The 22,136-nt window shown below is 45.9% G+C and overlaps 1 protein-coding gene across 2 annotated transcripts in view; it reads left to right on the top strand.

The window, feature by feature from the left end:
• The first annotated feature begins 4,805 nt into the window (after positions 1-4,805).
• SLC27A4 (solute carrier family 27 member 4) overlaps positions 4,806-22,136 on the top strand; it is an 84,396-nt gene continuing 67,065 nt past the window's right edge. Inside the window, exons 1-2 of one of the 2 annotated variants that reach the window (XM_077478736.1) lie at positions 4,829-4,962; positions 6,108-6,243. The gene's annotated coding sequence lies outside the window, so the exon portion shown is untranslated. Of the gene's footprint in view, positions 4,963-6,107; positions 6,244-22,136 lie in introns of both variants that reach the window. The other variant, XM_077478735.1, reaches the window with a different exon arrangement.

Below are 22,136 nucleotides of genomic sequence, written 5' to 3'. Positions count from 1 at the left end.
GTGGAGAGCCTATGGTAAAGGTTAAGGGTGGTAGAGAGCCCATGATTAAGGTTAGCGGTGGTGGAGGATAGCCTATGATGAAGGTTAGCGGTGATGAGGCCTATGAAGAAGGTAAGCAGTGGTGGAGGAGACTCTATGACAGAGGTTAGCAGTGATGGGGGAGACTCTATGACAGAGGTTAGCGGTGGTGGAGGAGACTCTATGACAGAGGTTAGCAGTGGTGAAGGAGACTCTATGATTGAGGCTAGCGGTGGTGGAGAAGACTCTATGACGGAGGTTAGCGGTGAGGGAGGAGACTCTATGATTGAGGTTAGCAGTGGTGGAGGAGACTCTATGACAGAGGTTAGCGGTGGTGGAGCAGACTATATGACAGAGGTTAACGGTGGTGGAGGAGACTCTATGACAGAGGTTAGCAGTGGTGAAGGAGACTCTATGATTGAGGTTAGCGGTGGAGGAGACTCTGTGACAGAGGTTAGCGGTGGTGGAGAAGACTCCATGACAGAGGTTAGCGGTGGTGGAGGAGACTATGATTGAGGTTAGCAGTGAGGGAGAAGACTCTATGACAGAGATTAGCGGTGGTGGAGAAGACTATATGACAGAGGTTAGCGGTGGTGGGAAAGACTCTATGACAGAGGTTAGCGCTGGTGGAGGAGACTCTACGACAGAGGTTATCAGTGGTGGGGAAGACTCTATGACAGAGGTTAGCGCTGGTGGAGGAGACTCTATGACAGAGGTTAGCGGTGGTGGAGAAGACTCTATGACAGAGGTTAGCGGTGGTGGGGAAGACTGTATGACAGAGGTTAGCGCTGGTGGTGGAGATTCTATGACAGAGGTTAGTGTTGGTGAAGGAGACCCTATGATAGAGGTTAGTGTTGGTGGTGGAGACTCTATGACAGAGGTTAGCTGTGGTGGGGGAGACTCTGTGACAGAGGTTAGCAGTGGTGGAGAAGACTCTATGACAGAGGTTAGCGCTGTTGGAGGAGACTCTATGACAGAGGTTAGCACTGGTGGAGGAGACTCTATGACAGAGGTTAGCGGTGGTGGGGAAGATTCTATGACAAAGGTTAGCGCTGGTGGTGGAGACTCTATGACAGAGGTTAGCGCTGGTGGAGGAGACTCTATGACAGAGGTTAGCGCTGGTGGAAGAGACTCTACGACAGAGGTTAGCAGTGGTGGGGAAGACTCTATGACAGAGGTTAGCGCTGGTGGTGGAGACGCTATGACAGAGGTTAGCGCTGGTGGAGGAGACTCTATGACAGAAGTTAGCGGTGGTGGGGGAGACTCTATGAAAGAGGTTAGTGGTGGTGGTGGAGGAGACTCTATGACAGAGGTTAGCGGTGGTGGTGGAGACTCTATGATAGAGGTTAGTGGTGGTGGAGAAGACTCTATGACAGAGGCTAGCGGTGGTGGAGGAGACTCTATGACAGAGGTTAGCCGTGGTGGTGGAGGAGACTCTATGATAGAGGTTAGTGGTGGTGGAGAAGACTCTATGACAGAGGTTAGCCGTGGTGGTGGAGGAGACTCTATGATAGAAGTTAGTGGTGGTGGAGAAGACTCTATGACAGAGGTTAGCGGTGGTGGAGGAGACTCTATGACAGAGGTTAGCGGTGGTGGGGCCGCGGTGAGAGTCTTTGGCAGAGGTTGGACATGGCGGTGCTGATGTTTGAGGAAAACATATAACTTGAGATTGTGGTGTGTAGCACACACAGTAGAGGATCATGGGAAGATACTCAAAACACACAGGATGCTGCATACAGAGCTGGGCGAAGCACATTACACTCCATGGTAACCGCCCACACAGCTCTCTCACCTTATTTACAATGTCCTGGTCACATGATACGGTGACGCTAAACAGCTCAGCCTAGTCACGTGACTGACATTCTTCGCTACCATGTGGAGAACAACAGCACCGCATTTAGCTCAGTAGCGGCACCCAGCGACCAATACTGGTGGTACAGCTAAGGGGAAAGGAGTGGGGACTGCTGAGGTTAGCGGTGGTGGAGGAGACTCTATGACTGAGGTTAGCGGTGGTGGTGGAGACTCTATGGCTGAGGTTAGTGGTGGTGGAGGAGACTCTATGACAGAGGTTAGCGCTGGTAGGGAAGACTGTATGACAGAGGTTAGCAGTGGTGGTTGGTGGAGACTCTATGACTGAGGTTAGTGGTGGTGGAGGAGACTCTATGACAGAGGTTAGCGCTGGTGGGGAAGACTGTATGACAGAGGTTAGCGCTGGTGGTGGAGACTCTATGACAGAGGTTAGCGATGGTGGAGGAGACCCTATGATAGAGGTTAGCGTTGGTGGAGGAGACTCTATGACAGAGGTTAGCTGTGGTGGGGGAGACTCTATGACAGAGGTTAGCAGTGGTGGAGAAGACTCTATGACAGAGGTTAGCGCTGGTGGAGGAGACTCTATGACAGAGGTTAGCGCTGGTGGAGGAGACTCTATGACAGAGGTTAGCGCTGGTGGGGATGACTCTATGACAGAGGTTAGCTCTGGTGGTGGAGACTCTATGACAGAGGTTAGCGCTGGTGGAGGAGACTCTATGACAGAGGTTAGCGCTGGTGGAAGAGACTTTACGACAGAGGTTAGCAGTGGTGGGGAAGACTCTATGACAGAGGTTAGCGCTGGTGGAGGAGACTCTATGATAGAGGTTAGCAGTGGTGAAGACTCTATGACAGAAGTTAGCGGTGGTGGAGGAGACTCTATGACTGAGGTTAGCGGTGGTGGAGGAGACTCTATGACTGAGGTTAGCGGTGGTGGAGGAGACTCTATGACTGAGGTTAGCGGTGGTGGTGGAGACTCTATGACTGAGGTTAGTGGTGGTGGAGGAGACTCTATGACAGAGGTTAGCGCTGGTGGAGGAGACTCTATGACAGAAGTTAGCGGTGATGGTGGAGGAGACTCTATGACAGAGGTTAGCGGTGGTGGTGGAGACTCTATAATAGAGGTTAGTGGTGGTGGAGAAGACTCTATGACAGAGGTTAGCGGTGGTGGAGAAGACTCTATGACAGAGGTTAGCGGTGGTGGAGACTCTATGACAGAGGTTAGCGGTGGTGGTGGAGACTCGATGATAGTGGTTAGTGGTGGTGGAAAAGACTCTATGACAGAGGTTACCGGTGGTGGAGGAGACTCTATGACAGAGGTTAGCGGTGGTGGTGGAGGAGACTCTATGACAAGGGTTAGCGGTGGTGGTGGAGGAGACTCTATGACAGGGGTTAGCGGTGGAGGAGACTCTATGATAGAGGTTAGTGGTGGTGGAGAAGACTCTATGACAGAGGTTAGCCGTGGTGGTGGAGGAGACTCTATGATAGAAGTTAGTGGTGGTGGAGAAGACTCTATGACAGAGGTTAACGGTGGTGGAGGAGACTCTATGACATAGGTTAGCGGTGGTGGAGGAGACTCTATGACAGAGGTTAGCGGTGGTGGTGCAGACTCGATGATAGTGGTTAGTGGTGGTGGAAAAGACTCTATGACAGAGGTTACCGGTGGTGGAGGAGACTCTATGACAGAGGTTAGCGGTGGTGGTGGAGGAGACTCTATGACAGGGGTTAGCGGTGGTGGTGGAGGAGACTCTATGACAGGGGTTAGCGGTGGAGGAGACTCTATGATAGAGGTTAGTGGTGGTGGAGAAGACTCTATGACAGAGGTTAGCCGTGGTGGTGGAGGAGACTCTATGATAGAAGTTAGTGGTGGTGGAGAAGACTCTATGACAGAGGTTAACGGTGGTGGAGGAGACTCTATGACATAGGTTAGCGGTGGTGGAGGAGACTCTATGACAGAGGTTAGCGGTGGTGGTGCAGACTCGATGATAGTGGTTAGTGGTGGTGGAAAAGACTCTATGACAGAGGTTACCGGTGGTGGAGGAGACTCTATGACAGAGGTTAGCGGTGGTGGTGGAGGAGACTCTATGACAGGGGTTAGCGGTGGTGGTGGAGGAGACTCTATGACAGGGGTTAGCGGTGGAGGAGACTCTATGATAGAGGTTAGTGGTGGTGGAGAAGACTCTATGACAGAGGTTAGCCGTGGTGGTGGAGGAGACTCTATGATAGAAGTTAGTGGTGGTGGAGAAGACTCTATGACAGAGGTTAACGGTGGTGGAGGAGACTCTATGACATAGGTTAGCGGTGGTGGAGGAGACTCTATGACAGAGGTTAGCGGTGGTGGTGCAGACTCGATGATAGTGGTTAGTGGTGGTGGAAAAGACTCTATGACAGAGGTTACCGGTGGTGGAGGAGACTCTATGACAGAGGTTAGCGGTGGTGGTGGAGGAGACTCTATGACAGGGGTTAGCGGTGGTGGTGGAGGAGACTCTATGACAGGGGTTAGCGGTGGAGGAGACTCTATGATAGAGGTTAGTGGTGGTGGAGAAGACTCTATGACAGAGGTTAGCCGTGGTGGTGGAGGAGACTCTATGATAGAAGTTAGTGGTGGTGGAGAAGACTCTATGACAGAGGTTAACGGTGGTGGAGGAGACTCTATGACAGAGGTGGTGGGGACGTTCCAAGGATCAGGGAGGAGGATCATGGGAAAATACTCAAAACACACAGGATGCTGCATACAGAGCTGGGCGGAGCACATTACACTCCATGGTAACCGCCCACACAGCTCTCTCGCCTTATTTACAATGTCCTGGTCACATGATACGGTGACGCTACACAGCTCAGCCCAGTCACGTGACTGACATTCTTCGCTACCATGTGGAGAACAACAGCACCGCATTTAGCTCAGCAGCGGCACCCAGCGGCAAATACTGGTGGTACAGCTAAGGGGAAAGGAGTGGGGACTGCTAACTACATTCCCCGGGATTCCTCTGTGCGGCGTACACAGACAGGAGGGGGCGGGGCTTAACAGCCGCATGACAGGGCGCTCCCGGAAAGTCTACACACCGGAGTGAGCGGAGCTGGGGAAGGAGGACGGAGGAGGCAGCGCCAAGGGGGCCGTGTGGTGTGTGTGGATAGCAGGTTAGTGTGTGTTCCATTGTCATTGTGACTGGACACAGTAGCTTGAAAGTGTTTGTGTGCGGTCTGTATAGTGTGTGTCCTCCTGTACACTGTGTGTCCCCTCCTGTACACTGTGTGTGTGTCCCCTCCTGTACACTGTGTGTGTGTCCCCTCCTGTACACTGTGTGTGTCTCCTCCTGTACACTGTGTGTGTGTCCTCCTGTACACTGTGTGTGTGTCCCCCCTCCTGTACACTGTGTGTGTGTCCCCCCCTCCTGTACACTGTGTGTGTGTCCCCCCCTCCTGTACACTGTGTGTGTGTCCCCCCCTCCTGTACACTGTGTGTGTGTCCCCCCCCCTCCTGTACACTGTGTGTGTGTCCCCCCCCCTCCTGTACACTGTGTGTGTGTCCCCCCCCCTCCTGTACACTGTGTGTGTGTCCCCCCCCCTCCTGTACACTGTGTGTGTGTCCCCCCCCCTCCTGTACACTGTGTGTGTGTCCCCCCCCCTCCTGTACACTGTGTGTGTGTCCCCCCCCTCCTGTACACTGTGTGTGTGTCCCCCCCTCCTGTACACTGTGTGTTTCCCCGCCTGTATAGTGTGTGTATACTCCTGTATAGTGTGTGTGTGTCTGTCCGTCCTTCCTCACGCCACCCTAATACATACCCATCACATCATCCATTATATATTCTGACAGATCTATACATACCAGCTACTGACACACTAGTCCTCAGGGACTGTCCCCTCCATACTGTCCTATGTATATAGATCCTCCATACTGATCATCTTCATCATACATGAGTTCTATATATACATTGTCCACCATGACCTCTACAGAGACCATTCATCGGGGTCTGTTCCCTCCACACTGATCACATACTGTACTTAATATGTATATGTGTAATATATATCTGTACACACACCACTTTATTAGGTCCACTTGTTCAATTGCTTGGTAACACAAATAGCTAATCAGCCAATTGCATGACAGCAACACAATGCATCTAGACGTGGTAAAGACGACTTTCTGAAATTCAACCCGGGCATCAGAATGAGGAAGAAAGGCGGTTTAAGTGACTTTGAATGTGGCATGACTTGTTGGTGCCGGACAGCCTAGTCTGAGTTTTTTAAGAATTTGGGTTTTTTACCCACAACTATCTTTACAGAAAATGGTCCAAAAAAGAGAAAATATCCAGTAAGCGGCAGTCGTGTGGACAAAAATGCCTTGTAGAGGTCAGAAGAGAATGGGCAGAGATGATAGAAACGCAACAGTAACCCAAATAACCACTAGTTACAACAAAGGTATGCAGAATACCATCTCTGAACACATGGAAACTTTAAGCAGATGGGCTACAGTAGCAGAAGACCACATCAGGTGCCACTCCTGTCAGCTAAGAACAGGAAAATGAGGCTACAGTTTACACAGGCTCCCCAAAATTGGAGAATAGAAGATTGGATAAAACGTGGCGACATTCAGATGGTAGGGTTGGAATTTGGTGTAAACAATAGAAAATTGAGTACTGTCTGTGATACTCTTCTTACTTGCACTAACATACAATTTTTCAGGACAAGCTTTCAGGGTATGTCTCCTTCTTCAAGAACCAAGCAGTACTGGGCCTTGAAGAAGGGGACATACCCGAAAGCTTGTCCTGAAAATTTTTGTCACAGACAGTACTCAATTTTCTCTGTCACAATTGCACTAATACGGCTACAATCACATCAAGTGTAAACAACATGAAAGTATGGATCCATCCTGCATTGTATCAATGGTTCAGGCTGGTCGTGGTGATGTAATGGTGTGGGGGATATTTTCTTTGGGCACTTTGGGCCCCTTAGTACCAATTGAGCATCATTTAAACAGGACAGCTTACCTGAGTATTGTTGCTGACCATGTCCACCCCTTTATGACTACAGTGTACCCATCTTCTGATGGCTCCTTCCAGCAGGATAATGCACCATGTCGCAAAGCTCCAATAATCTCACCACTGGACAATAAGGTCCCTGTACTCCAATGGCCTCCACAGTCACCAGATCTCAATCCAATAGAGCACCTTTGAGATGTGGTGGAACGAGGGATTTGTATCATGGATGGGCAGCCGACAAATCTCCAGCAACTGTGTGATGCTATCCTGTCAATATGGACCAAAATTTCAACACCTTACTGAATCTATGCCATGAAGAATAAAGGCAAAAGGGGGTCCAACCCGCTACTAGCATGGTGTACCATGTATATTCTGTACTGACATCTACAGTCACAATTCATCAGGGTCTGTTCCTTCCATACTGTCCTATTATACAGAGTCCTATGTATACAGAGCCTCCATACCGATCAGATCAGTCATCATATACAGTACATACACATAGGGGATTATTTACTAAAGGCAAATCCACTTTGCATTACAAGTGCACTTGGAAGTAAAGTTGCTGTCGATCTGAGGGGGGCATGCAAGGAAAATAAAAAAACTGTGTTTTTGCTGGTACGTGATTGGATGATAAATCAGCAGAGCTTCCCCTCATTTCAGATCTTCCCCTCAGATTTACAGTGACAGGACTTGCAGTGCACTTGTACGGAGTGGATTTGCCTTTTTTATTCCACATTTCCTTTACATACATCAATCCTCCATACTCATATTTATCATATACCATTGATGTCCATACTGACATCTACACAACCCCATTCATCATGGTCTGTTCCCTCCTTTCTGCCCTGTATTCAGTCCTATGGCTGTAGCCCTCCATAGTAATTATTTAATGCTCTGCTCTGTTTTGTTTAGTGTGTGAAAGTGCAATACATATATTAGGGCTGTTACTGATTAAAACTTTTGTGTTCGATTAATGTATTTTTTTTTTTTTTTTTATTTATTTATTTATTTTTTATATCAATGAATCAACTAATTTTGATTATAACACACATACAGATCCAACTACTTTTAGCTGATCTCCTTGCATTGTAGCTCTGCATTAGTCAGCAACTTTACTTCCAAGTGCACTTGTGCAATTACCCGACACTACTTAGTTTCCACAATCCATGACTTAACTTCACAGTTCACACAAATACGTTTTAAATTCAAACTGTAGCACTGACGTAAGTCTTTTTTTTTTTTTTTTTTTTTTTTTTTTTATTAAACTTAGAAAGTTAGTTATAAAACTTATCTAGTATATTGACTGTCAGTCACTTTATAGTAGGCATCACTCTACAGTCTATTTAAATAGCACTGTTGTTATGGCAACGGCCGAAGCCGGACATAGCGGGGCATGGCTAGGACGTCACACGTCAATCAAAAGCAAGCGCCGCCGTCATGGCAACAGCAGAAGCCGATCCACACAGCAAAAATATCACAGCTTATCCGCCTCTAAGGACAACGCTGTTAAAAACTGAGGTTATCAAAAAATTTGCCTACACTTAGCTCACTGAATGATCCCAGTTAACCACATCCATCTTTACCATCACTTTCCAGGCTGTCCGGTGACGTCACAGACATCGAAGTCACCGGACTCCCCCCCCCCCCCCCCCCCCTTCGTTAGCAGACGGAGGGGCACTTGGGGAAGGGGGAGGAGTCCGGTGACGTCGATGTCTGTCTGTGACATCACCGGATCTCTGACGGAACTCCCTGAAGACCCGGAGGCCGGCGGAGAGGTGAGTACCGATTAAAAGAATTTTGATTGATCAAAAAAAAAAAGATTAATCGAGGAATTAATTGTTAATTTCCGCAGCCCTAAAATATATTAAAAAAATATACACACACTGCTGTTTGGGTGAGCTGCGTCAGTCAATGAGAATAAGCAGGAGTATACACACCAAGCAGGCTCCATTCTCTTTGCCAATATGTATTTCCAATGAAAGGGGTGCAGTACTCTTCAAATGCAAAAGCAGATTTACTGTATATACCAACACATTTCTGACTTATCTCAGTGTGCAGCATTGAGCAACTGTTTTGAGAGTGACATAGTTGTAGCTTGAGGAAGAATGTGGCACACTTGAACATTGAGCTAAAAGAGAACACTGATCTAAAAGAGAAGTACAAGTAAAGCTTTTTTGGTCATACTTCTCTTGTGGGTCAAAGGAGCACACTTACTTTTGCTCTGCTGTAACCCAAAATCAGCTGGCTAAAACCTGCTGTCAGTTGACATTACAGAGCAGCTCCAAGTTCTGGAGGGATCCCGACCGTATTGTTGAGATCTGCCCAGCTGGCCTGATTCTGTCCTGGCTCTTGGTGTGTGGTCGAGAGCCTGTGCCAGCCACTGCAATCCCTTCCACAGCCCAGTGCTGGAGGGTCATAGCCAGGTGTGATGACTGACAGTCACTGCTTTCTGCTCTTATCTGACTGATAATTGAGTGATCGGGGGTCATGTGATCACTCAGTTCTCGTTCTTATACCTGACAAGGAGATGGCTATATCACAGGAGAGTATGGGTGTGTTTTTTTTGTTTTTTTAATCCCACTAATTCGAATTGTGCTTGTTGGAATGTAAAAACTAGCTACTGATTGTAGAAAGCCCACACCACTAGGTGATCTTTTCTTAAATCCAACCGCAAGATTTTCATCAGTCTCTAGTGTTAAAGATGGCATTCATAGTATCCCAGTTATTATTTATTAGGTGATCCCTAAATACATATGAAAAAAAAAATACATTTGAAATCAGGACATGGAGAGATCAATCTGATGGTCAACAACAGAGCAGACAGTAAACACACTGGTAAGGTATTTGGTAAGGACCTGTACACCCTGTAACCACACTGTTCATGACCCATGTTTATAAAATTCATAGCTGCTGTGAGAAAGTCAATTACACCTCAACACACATTCACATTTTGAGGCTTAATGAAACTCAGAGGGTGTTGGTGATGGTGCCAGCACCACCCGCACCCACATCTTTTGACTGAAAAACCAAAGGAGCCAAATAGCATTTGCATTCAGTCAGATGTTAGGATACAACAGGAGATTCATCCTTCCATGCCATTTATCGTGGGTGGAGGAATTTTGTTGTTTTCTTTAATTCAGCCCCGTAGGCTCAACAGAAAACATCTACCAGTTTATGGGCCAGCTTAAAATGGAAGTAAAGTGCCACACGTTATTTTTACCTACAGGTAAGGCTTACCTATAGTGTAAATATCTCTTAAACGGGAACAGAGAACTATATTTAATTTTTTATTTTATTTTTATTCATGCTTTGCCTAGGTGGGTGCAGCATCAGACCGATGCTGCAGCTGTCCCCCGGAGTCTCTGCACTGAGAACCGAGCCACTGAACACGCCAATGGCTCAGTTCTCACTCCTCCCCGAGCGACTCTGATCCATCACACTCACTAGAGCGCTGAGCTGTGGAGGGGCGGGGAGCGTCCGTCTTAGCGGCTTGCTTAGACTGTCATCAGTCAAGGAAGCTGGCGGATCCAGACTTCTGAATTCGGGATGACACGCTGCCTTCACTAATTGTAATGACGTCGGTGGAGAGCGGACTTCAGACCGCTGTCCGCTGAAAACGGGTCACAGGAGTGCAAAAAGAATTGCATTCCTGTGACCCATAGGAGAAGCCCAACCTAAAAAGCTCAGGTTGAACTTTTCTTTTAAAGGGTAACTCCACTTTTCATGGTTGGGAAAAATGCATAAAAAAAGAAATAAAAAAAAAAAAAGAAAATATAGTGTATACAATTGCAACCCAAGTCATTGTGTAATTTGAATGTTATTAAAAATTGCCTTAACCTTTCCTTTTCAATCTGTAGCTCTGTCATTTTCTGCAAATACAAAGCAATATGGCTACCTGGAGGTGTTCTGTACACAGAATCTTTTAGGCCGATATATATTCTACATATTTTTGGCAAACCTTGGCCAATTCCTGGATTTACAGAGGCACAGCTCCAGCTCCTGAACACCAGTCTGTAAAAGCAGGATAGCAGGAGCGGGTCCCACAGACTCGATGTCCACCGGCAGCCTCGATAATAGCGAGAAGCAACGAGGAACTGCTTATGTAAACAATGCTTTTCCCCATTCTGCCTAGTGACGTGACGGGGATCTATTGCTCCCAGTGATAGGGAGCAGTGACCTGTAATGTTTCAGTAAGCCCGTCCCCCCCCCTACAGTTAGAACACACTGAGGGAACACACTTAATCCTTGATTGCCCCCTAGTGTTAACCCCTTCCCTGCCGGTGTCATTTTTTTTCAGTGCATTTTAATAGCACTGATCAATGTAGTAATGTCACTGGTCCCCAAAAAGTGTATTTTGGGGTCAAATTTGTCCGCTGCGATGTCGCAGTCTTGCAAAAAATTGCAGATTGCCACCATTACCAGTAAATCAATAAAAGAAACAAATAAGTCCCTAAATCGTTCCCATAGTTTGTAGATGTTTGTATAACTTTTGCGAAACCAATCAATATATGCATATTGGTTTATTTTTTTGTTTGCTAAAAATATTTAGAATATATATCGGCCTAAACTGATGTGTGTATATATATATATATATGTATATATATATATATATATATATATATGTATGTATATATATATATATATATATATATATATATATATATAATGTATTGTAGCAAAAAGTGTGTGTTTTTTTATTTATTTTTTTGCGCAAAAAATAAAAACCGCAGGGGTGATCAAATAGCACCAAAAGAAAGCTTGATTTGTGGGGAAAAAAGGGATCAATTTGGTTTGGGTACAACATCGCACGACTGCACAATTGTTGGTTAAAGCGACGCAGTGCTGTATTGCAAAAAATGTTCTGGTCATTAAGGGACTGAAGTGGTAAAAATGGTTGCAGCCAGACTTAGTGGAGGGAGATTTCTGTAGCGTATTTGTCAAGTACACATTTACAATATATATAAAATAATATGCAAAGTGGTTGGAGAGAAGCTTCAGAATGGCAAAGATGTTTTTATCACAAATTATGTGAGCAGACTGCAGTTCCTCTTTACCCTTCAAAACAACACAGAATTTTTCCCCTCACCCAGCTTCTTCATGCAGAACTATGAATTGGACAGCTCCACTTTATCAGCCAATCCGAGACTGGATCAGTGTTTCTAAACTCCAGTCCTCAAGGAGCCCCAAGAGGTCATGTTTTCAGGATTTCCCTCAGATGAAACGGCTGTGGTAATTACTAAGGCAGTGAAATTATCAAATCACCGGTGCAAAATAATGGAGAGCGTGAAAACATGACCTGTTGGGGTGCCTTGAGGACTGGAATTGAGAAACACTGATCTGGACTTGCATCCTAGATCAAGATATCGGGGAACCCTAGGGCTCCTCCAGGGATTGCTAGGGGTTCCTTGAGCAATTAACAATTTCTGCCTCCCAGATAACCCCGATTTTTGATATTGATCTTTTTAATTATCTGTAAGGGAACAAAGCCCCGAACATTGGTTGTCTATGGCAGTCGGTCCAATAGAAGCTGGCTGAATGTCTGGCTTATGTCAAACGGGCATGACCAAAAAAAACCATCTGATTGGCATCTGATCAGTGTTCTCAGACAATGGCTGAGGGCGTTGAACAGTGTGTTCTGGCGGGTACACAATAGCTCAGCTGGGGAGGTCACTGCTCTAACATCAGATTTTTAGTATAGAGGCTCCTCTCGAGTGCTTCAGTGTTTTGTTTTGTTTGTTTTTTCCGTTCAGCTTGCTGGGTTGAGTGTGTATTAGGCTTAAAGTGGAAGTCCATGCTAAAACTAAAATTCTTCCATCTATAGCCACCAGCATTCTTACACTAACCTCTCTAGTCCTAAAATCCTGAAAAGAATAAATCAGTATCCATACCATTTTCTGCAGGCGATCCAACCCTATCTCCAGAGGCTGAAGCTCTGTAGAGGACACGACCGACAACAGCTGTGAAATGAATAGGGCACAATGTTACCCATAGACTTACTATGGGGCTTCTGTTGTTGGAGGTGTCCTGCACCCACTTCCACAGCGAAGCCACCTCCTGACAGCTCAGTCTGATCGCTACAGAAAAGATATGTATACACTTTTTTTTTTTTTTTTTTTTTCTTTACAGGACTAGATAGGTTAGTGTTAGACTGCTGGTGGCTATAGATGCAGGGATTTTAGTTTTAGCATGGGTTTCAACTTTAAGTCTTTCCAAAGACCACAAGTGTAAAGAGCATTCTTTCCACTGACCATCACATTTTAATGTATCCTGAGTTGTAGATAGTCGTTTTTAGCAGGGGTTCCCAGAGATTGGAAAGTTATTTCAAGGGATCCTCTGTTTTGAAAAGGTTGAGAAAAGTTGTCCAAGATCATGACAACGGTAACATGGTCCATCGGGTGTGATTTGAGCCAGGTTCTGTTCTTGGAAGAAGCCTGGAACAGTTCTTTGAATGTAAGAAACCTTTTGCCTACTGTGATGATGTTATCTTTTATTTGAATAGGTTAGTATGCTGGGTACATAAACAGATTATTTTCATTCAGCTTGTGGGCTAAAGGAAAATAACTGAACTAGAGATGCACCGAAATTTCGGCCGCCGAAACATATCGGCCGAAAATGCCCTTTTCGGCAATTTGCCGAAAGTGAAAAACGGCTGATAATGGAGGCGAAAATGGGGCGTGGCCTGGTGGGGATCGGGGCTCCGCCCCTGGTGCTGCTCATCATGGGGGGGTGTATAGCGCAGGAGAGCTGCCTCCACCGCCTGTTTGATCACAGCGCCGGGAACATCACAGCTTTCATTTCAATAGCTGTGTGTTCCCGGCCGCGCCGTCACACACAGCCCCTCCCCCTTGTCCGGGCACTTTGATAGACAGATCACCCGCAGGATTGGACGGATGATCTGTCTATCAAAGTGCCCGGACAAGGGGGAGTGGCTGTGTGTGACGGCGCGGCCGGGAACACACAGTTATTGAAATGAAAGCTGTGATGTTCCCGGCGCTGTGATTAAACAGGCGGCGGAGGCGGCTCTCCTCTCTTCCTTGCACAGGCTGGCTGCAAAATGGGACACAGGCATACTGGCTGAAAAATGGGACACACTGGCTGCAATGGAGGCACAGGGACGCTGGCCTGCAATGGGGGACACCTCCTGTACTATGTCCCCAGTCTGACCACCTCCTGTACCGTGTCCCCAGTCTGACCACCTCCTGTACCGTGTCCCCAGTCTGACCACCTCCTGTACCGTGTCCCCAGTCTGACCACCTCCTGTACCGTGTCCCCAGTCTGACCACCTCCTGTACCGTGTCCCCAGTCTGACCACCTCCTGTACCGTGTCCCCAGTCTGACCACCTCCTGTACCGTGTCCCCAGTCTGACCACCTCCTGTACCGTGTCCCCAGTCTGACCACCTCCTGTACCGTGTCCCCAGTCTGACCACCTCCTGTACCGTGTCCCCAGTCTGACCACCTCCTGTACCGTGTCCCCAGTCTGACCACCTCCTGTACCGTGTCCCCAGTCTGACCACCTCCTGTACCGTGTCCCCAGTCTGACCACCTCCTGTACCGTGTCCCCAGTCTCTGACCACCTCCTGTACCATGTCCCCAGTCTCTGACCACCTCCTGTACCGTGTCCCCAGTCTCTGACCACCTCCTGTACCGTGTCCCCAGTCTCTGACCACCTCCTGTACCATGTCCCCAGTCTCTGACCACCTCCTGTATAAAATATTTTTTTTTAAATATGTTTTGGTATCGGTGCTGTTTCGGTTTTTGGCCTAGTGTATTTTTCATTTTCGGTATCGGTTTCGGCAAAAACCCATTCGGTGCACCCCTAAACTGAACATGTTTCCCCAACCACGCTCTATGGTGGGGATGAAGGAATTTCCCGCTGCGGCTGTTGGATTGGATGCAATTGCCGTTCAGCAGAGAATTTTCCTCCCTTCTCTTTCAATATTTTTAGTCTAAGGATGTGGGACAGAAGGGGGCTGACAGGGCCATCCACTTAGCATATGTTGCCCGGTTCATTGCAACATCTGAAAGATTGACCCAGAACCATTTCTAGTTTTCCAGCTATGCTTTATATGTATATTAGGAGCATTTCATTACACATGTAAAGATTTCCATTGACTACTTTGTCTGTAGCTTGAAAAAGTTGCCAATTGTGCATTTATTTATAGGATCAGTCTATCCAAAACTGATTTTGCGCTTTCGGGTGGACAGTGATATATTTAGTCACCTAAACTTTTGATATCTGTTTGGGTTCTAGTGGTTAAATCTCCAGGCATGACCTCCAGTCATCATGGAATCTGCTCCTGCAGTTGGCAAAGTTTATTGGATTGTTTAGTGTTTGCATAGTTTATGGAGCTATGCCAAACCAGGATGCGTCTTGTACACAGTGTACCTCACATGATTCCATCATCAAAATAGCATTTTTTTGTGATCATGCATCGTCCTTATATTTCCACAAGATAATGCTTTGTAAACTTTGGACTCTAAAAAGGGGTTCTGCATGTGTTCCCAATAGTGCTTAGAGACCGTAGATAGCTGCTGGCCCTGCAAGCTTGTTCCTGCACGTTGAATATTGGTAACTGCTTTTCATCGTTGAACAGGCATGCACATCAAGTGATATTGCATATTTTAGGCAAAAGGAGAGGTGGGTGCAGCAAGCTCCAGTTTGTCCATGCAGGACCATGGCAAGTGAGCTTCCAAACCCATTTGTGAAAGGCCTGTAGGTGACACAGGACATAACTCATACAGTATCTCACAAAAGTGCATGCATGCACGAGTACACCCCTCACATTTTTGTAAATATTTTATTTCTTTTCATGTGATTTGCTGTCCCCTCAAAATAACTTGACACACAGCCATTAATGTCTAAACCGCTGGCAACAAAAGTGAATAGACCCTTGGTGAAAATTTCCAAATTGGGCCCAAAGTGTCAATATTTTTTGTGGCCACCATTATTTTCCCGCACTGCCTTAACCCTCATGGGCATGGAGTTCACCAGAGCTTCACAGCTTACCACTGGACTCCTCTTCCACTCCTCCATGATGACATCACGGAGTTGGTGGATGTTAGAGATCTTGCGTACCTCCACCTTCTGTTGAGGAGGCTCAATAGGATTTAGATCTGGAGACATGCTTGGCCAGTCCATCGCCTTCATGCTCGGCTTCCTTAGCAAGGCAGTGGTCGTCCTGGAGGTGTGTTTGGAGTTATCATGTTGAAAGATTGCCCTGCAGCCCAGTCTCTGAAGGGAGGGGATCGTGCTCTGCTTCAATATGTCGCAATTACCTGTTGGCGTTCATGGTTCCCTCAATGAACTGTAGCTCCCCAGTGCTGGCAGCACTCGTGCATCCCCGGACCATAACACTCCCACGTTTGACTGTAGGCAAGACACACTTGTCTTTGTACTGCTCACCTGGTTGCCACCACAGACGCTTGACACCATCTGAACCAAATACATTTATCTTAGTCTCATCAGACCACTGGGCATGGTTCCAGTAATCCATGTCCTTAGTCTGCTTCTCTTAAGAAAGCCTGCAAACAGTTTGCTGGTGAAAAGGCTTCCTTTTGGGGCTGTGCGGTGTATGATCTGAGCACTGCTGGCAGCACTCATACATCTATTTCCCAAAGACAACCTCTGGATATGATGCTGAGCACGTGCAATCAACTTCTTTGGTCGACCATGATGAGGCCTGTTCTGAGTGGCACCTGCCCTGTTAAACTGCTGTATGGTCTTGGCCACCGTGCTGCAGCTCAGTTTCAGGGTCTTGGCAATCTTCTTATAGCCTAGGACGTCTTTTATGTAGCGCAACATTTACATTTTTCAGATCTTCAGAGAGTTCTTTGCCATGAGGTGCTATGTTGATCTTCCAGTGACCAGTATGAGAGAGTGGGAGCGAAGATGCCATGTTTAACACACCTGCTCCCCACTTATACCTGAGACCTTGTAACACTGAGTCACATGAGACCCAGGAGGGAGAATGGCTAATTGGACCCAATTTGGACATTTTCACTTAGGGGTATGCTCATAGATGTGCACCCTAAAGTTCAAACATTCATACCTTTCTCCGTAGCCTCAGCTGCATGGGGCAGTGAATAAATGGGATGTACTCTGTGCTGAGTGGCTTCCTGTTCATTCACAACCTGAAGCATAGTAAATATGGTTTACTATGCTTCAGTTATAAGTGGACACAGTGTTCACTGTGTTTATTTAGAAAAATCAACATTTACTAGCCCCTTTCCCCACTCTCCCTCCTGAAACAATCCCCTTAGCTGATGGAAGGACTGGTGGGGGGGGGGCAACAAGGGGGAATTGGCAGTGCACATTGGGGTGTGCCCAGGCACACCTGGCACACTTCCTGCGCACACGCCTATGGGTGTACTCACTCTTGTCGCCAGGGGTTAATGGCTGTTTGAGTTATTTTGAGGGGACAGCAAATTTACACTGTTAAACATGCTGTACATTCACTACTTTACATTGTAGCAAAGTGTAATTTCTTCAGTGTTGTCACATGAAAAGATAGAATAAAATATTTACAAAAATGTAAGGGGTGTACTCGTGCATGCATCACTTTTGTCAGATGCTGTAATACCTGGCTGCTCAGACAGACAAAGCTAATGGTAGGAGACCTTAGAGACCATGTCTCCAGTCTCTTGCAGCTTACCTGCATACAGGTCTCTGTCTCTTACAGCATACCTGTCCAGTCTCCAACCATCTCTCATAATTCCACGTGCTCTGATAGTATTGTAGCAGTTTATAACTTTTTATTTTATTATTATAGGTATTTATGTAGCGCTTTACAGCTATATATTTATTATTATTATTATTATTATTATACAAGATTTATATAGCGCCAACAGTTTACGCAGCGCTTTACAACATGGGGGCAGACAGTACAATTCAATACAGGAGGAATCAGAGGGTCAAGTGACTCAAAAGGTAATAACTGTGGGGGATGAGATGATGGAGAAAATCAAAGTACAATTGTTAGGTGGAGGCAGGATAGGCTTCTCTGAAGAGGATGTTCTTTAGGGATTGTCTAAAAGCAAACAGAGTAGGAGATAATCAGACAGATTGGAGTAAGGGGCTTCATAGGATGGGAGAGGCTCTGAAAAAATCCTGGAGGCGAGCATGGAAGGTAGTGACGAGAAAGCTAGAGAGCAGGGGGTCTTGGGAGGAACGAACAGAACGATTAGGTTAGTATTTTGAGTTATGGAGGCCCAGGGTTTGGGCATATATCTCCAGAGGTAAGGTAGAAAGGTGAGAGAGGTAATGTGGGTTCGAGATTTTATTAGTGTGTGGATTTAAAATTAGCAGGAGTTGGTGAGTACAGTAATAAGGCGAGGACAGAAGTGAGGAATTTATATAGCAGAAAGGTGAAGGAAAGGGAGTTTAACCACTTCCCGCCCATCATATGATGTCCTGGACTTTCAGTGGGAATATCTGATGCCTGCAGCTCCTTGTTTTCCGCCGTACCATAAGCACCATAAGAACGATCATACCGGCGCTGCCCCCCCCCCCCCCCCCCCTGCTGCCATCCGGTGCTTCTCTGTGCTCTCCCGCACCATCGGGGACCCGGAGAAAGAATTGGCCGCTGCTGGATGACGAGCATAGAAATTTCCGGTGACCAGATGGTCATCTCTATGACCGTCGGAGGCCTGGGCGCGACGTTTTGATGTCACGTCCGGGCCGCGTATGCTAACAAAGCCACGATCCCAGCTGGTAAGCTTGACATCGTATATATATATTTTTTTTTTTTCCCCGATATCATGCTTTCCAGCCTGCAGGAGAGATGTGGGGTCTTATTGACCCCCGCATCTCTCCATAAAGCGGACCTGTCACAAATGATTCCTATTACAAGGGATGTTTACATTCCTTGTAATGGGAATAAAAGTGATCAAAAAAAAAAAGTTGTAAAAGAAAGTAAAAAAAATTTTTTTTTAAGTAAATACAAAAAGAAATTTTATTTGCCCCCTGTCCCCGGTAGCTCGTGCTCAGAAGCGAAAACACGCGTTAGTCCCGCCCATATATGTAAACGCCGCTCAGACCACACATTTGAGGTATTGCGTGCGTTCGAGCGCGAGCAACAATTCTAGCACTAGACCACCTCTGTAACTCTAAACGTGTAACCTGTAAAAAGTTTTAAAGCATCTCCTATGGAGATTAAGTACTGAAGTTTGGCGTCATTCCATAAGTGTGTGCAATTTTTATAGCATGACATGTTGGGCATCATTTACTCGGCGCAACATCATCTTTCACATTATATAAAAAAAATTGGGCTAACGTTACTGTTTTGTTATATTTTAAATCATGAAACGGTTTTCTTTCCCCAAAAAAACAGGTTTGAAAAATTGTTCCACAAATACCTTGCGAGATAAGTGACAATGACCACCATTTTATTCCCTAGGGTGTCTGCTAAAAAAAATATATAATGTTTGGGGGTTCTGAGTAATTTTCTAGCAAAAAAAATTATGATTTTTACATGTAGGAGAGGAGTGCCAGAATAAGCCCGGTATGGAAGTGGTTAAGGATAGAGAGGACATAACATGCGCTCTTTACCACTCCTTCAGTTAAGTGAAAGATCTGAATAGGTAATACAAGGTCACCCGGCCCTGTGTGCTGTTTTTCAAATATATAGAGATATATTACAGTTATGTTCATATATATTTTGACACAGGAACAATTTTCATACTTTTGGGTCTGTATACCACCAGAATAAAATTAAACTGAAACAATCCAAATTAATTTGAAGAGCAGACGTTCCGCTTTAATTCAAAGGGTTAAACATAAATATCAAGTACAAATTTTAGAAACTGCAACCACTTTCATATACCGTCCCCCCATTTTCAGGGGCTCAAATGTAATTGGACAAATAAATTATAATCCTAAATAAAATGTTAATTTTTTATATTTTGTTGAGAATCCTTTAATGGCAATGGCTGCCTGAAGTCTGGAACCCATGGAAATGACCAAAGACTGGGTTTTTGTCCTTTCTGATGCCTTGCCAGGCTCTAACTGCAGCTGTCTTCAGTTGTTCGTTGTTTGTGGGTCTTTCTTGCTTCAGCAAGTGAAATGAATGCTCAATTGGGTTGAGATCAGGTGATTGTCTCGGCCATTGCAAAATATTCCACCACTTTTCCTTCAAAAGCGCCTGGGTTGCTTTTACAGGGTGGTTTGGATCGTTGTCCATCTGTACTGTGGAGCACCATCCAATCAACTTTGCTGCATTTGGCTGAATCTGAGCTGACAGCATATCTCTAAACACTGCAGAATTCATCTGGCTTCTTCTGTCACATCATCAATAAACACCAATGTCCCATTCCCACTGGAACCCATGCCATCACACTGCAAGCTCCACCATGTTTTACAGATGACATTGTGTGCTTTGGATCATGAGCTGTTTCAAGCCTTCTCCACACTTTTTTTTTTTTTTTTTTTTTTCTTCCCATCATTCTGGTACAGATTAATCTTGGTTCCATCTGCCCAAAAAATGCTTTTCCAGAACAGGTCTGGCTTTTTTTTTTTTTTAGATGTTTTTGTGAAAAGTCCAATCTGTCTTTTTTTATTCTTCAGGCTTACGAATGGTTTGCACCTTGTGGTGAACCCTCTGTATTTGCTCACGTGAAGTCTTCTTTTGATTGTAGACTTTGACAATGATACCTCCAGCTCCTGGAGAGTGTCCTTCACTTGTCTGGATGTTGTGAATGGGTTTTTCTTTACCATAGAGAGGATCCTGCGATCATCCACCACTGTTGTCTTCCATAGACATCCATATATATATATATATATATATATATATATATATATATATATATATATATATATATATATATATATATATATATAATATTATAGCCAATGACATTTGGGATCAAATGTCATACGCATTGTAAATTTAGTTTTTGGTCTCAGAACAATAAAGGTTCTGAGGATTAATTATGCAGGTTGGCCTTAACACCAGTTTGGCTAGGCTGTGTTTGAAAGTTCTGCCTGGTAATGTGAACGGTGAGGTACACATGACAGGCCAGAACCAGGTCTGGTTGGATGTTTGGGTATCAGCTTTCTCTGAGCCAATCAGTAGGAGTGCCGGGGCCCGCTGAGGAGTCTGGGAGGGGGTACTTAAGTGGGTGTGGGTCATGTGTTAGGGGTTCTGAGGTGTTCGTGCGACCCGTGAGGTCTGGTGTTCCAGGACTGGGTAGCTCTGTGAGGGGTCCTGGTCATGAGGTGTTCGACACCCCACAGCATGTTCCTGTCGGTGGCCCCTGATAGACCTGCTTGGTCTGGGGTAGCGATCCCTCTGTTCCTAAATCTCGGAACCGGCTGGTCCAAGGTGCAGTAACTGAGGGAGGATTCACAGTGTCCGGGTGTGCTCTCGGCTTGGAGGGACACCGCAGCTTGTGGAAGTGACCGGGGGAGGACTCTTTGGAGGAGGGCCGGCAAGTGGCATCCTGAGAAGTGCCTGGTTACTGAGTTGGGAAGTACATTGACGAATTCGCACTTTTCTAGTACCATTGAGGAAGCGGGGAAACGTTCCAGGTACGGTGGAAAAAAGGTTCCTGTCCACCCTTAGTTGATTGTTCAAGTTTTGAGTCAACATGCTGACTGCCATGATCTCTGACTAGAGATCTGTTCAGCCTTGAATTACCCAGCTGCGAGTGACTACTCTCTTGGTTGAAATGGAGACTTTGCTAGACCTGCAGTAAAAGGTGCCTGAGTTCTTCACCCGTGCCCTCTGTTCCCTAAGAGACTGTGTTATTTGAAAGTTCTACTACAAAATAAACCTTTTTAAAAGGACTTCATCTTTGTCAATGTACAAGTCGTTGGGTATCAACCCTGGGAAATCCTAGAGGAGGAGGAGCAGGCCAAGAGACGGTAACTGGTAAGCCCATCAAGTCAAGGCCGCCTTGCAACGGGTTAAGACCACTACATATATTTGTATATATTATAATTTTTGTACATTCAGATCAGTACCTGCTCTTACAAACGTGTGGAACTCTGCTTTAAAGTGGAATTAAACCCTCCTATCGTTTTCAGTCAAGGAAGCTGCCATCTTGGCCTCTAATAATTCTTCAACTGCCATGATGCTGCACATGTGATCAGTTATGACACCAGCCATTGGATGGTTTGAAAGTTTGGTTGAGAGCACAACCAATGGGAAAGTTAGCATTTCTGGCATGCCGGGAATGTAAGTGTTTTTTGAAACTCTGTTTACTTCCGCTTTAAGTTTATTAAAAGTCAGCAGCTACAAAAATGTGTAGCTACTGACTTTTAATAAATGCACTCACCTGTCCCACGGTCCAGTGATGTGGCCTCTCAAAGACTCACTCCTCTCCCCCTCCTCTCT

This window comes from Lithobates pipiens, unplaced genomic scaffold (genome assembly GCF_037356315.1).
Source record: "Lithobates pipiens isolate NorthernLeopardFrog02 unplaced genomic scaffold, aLitPip1_a1.2 Scaffold_1, whole genome shotgun sequence".
Classification (NCBI taxonomy): Eukaryota; Metazoa; Chordata; class Amphibia; order Anura; family Ranidae; genus Lithobates; species Lithobates pipiens.
This window is presented reverse-complemented; position numbering and strand designations above follow the sequence as displayed.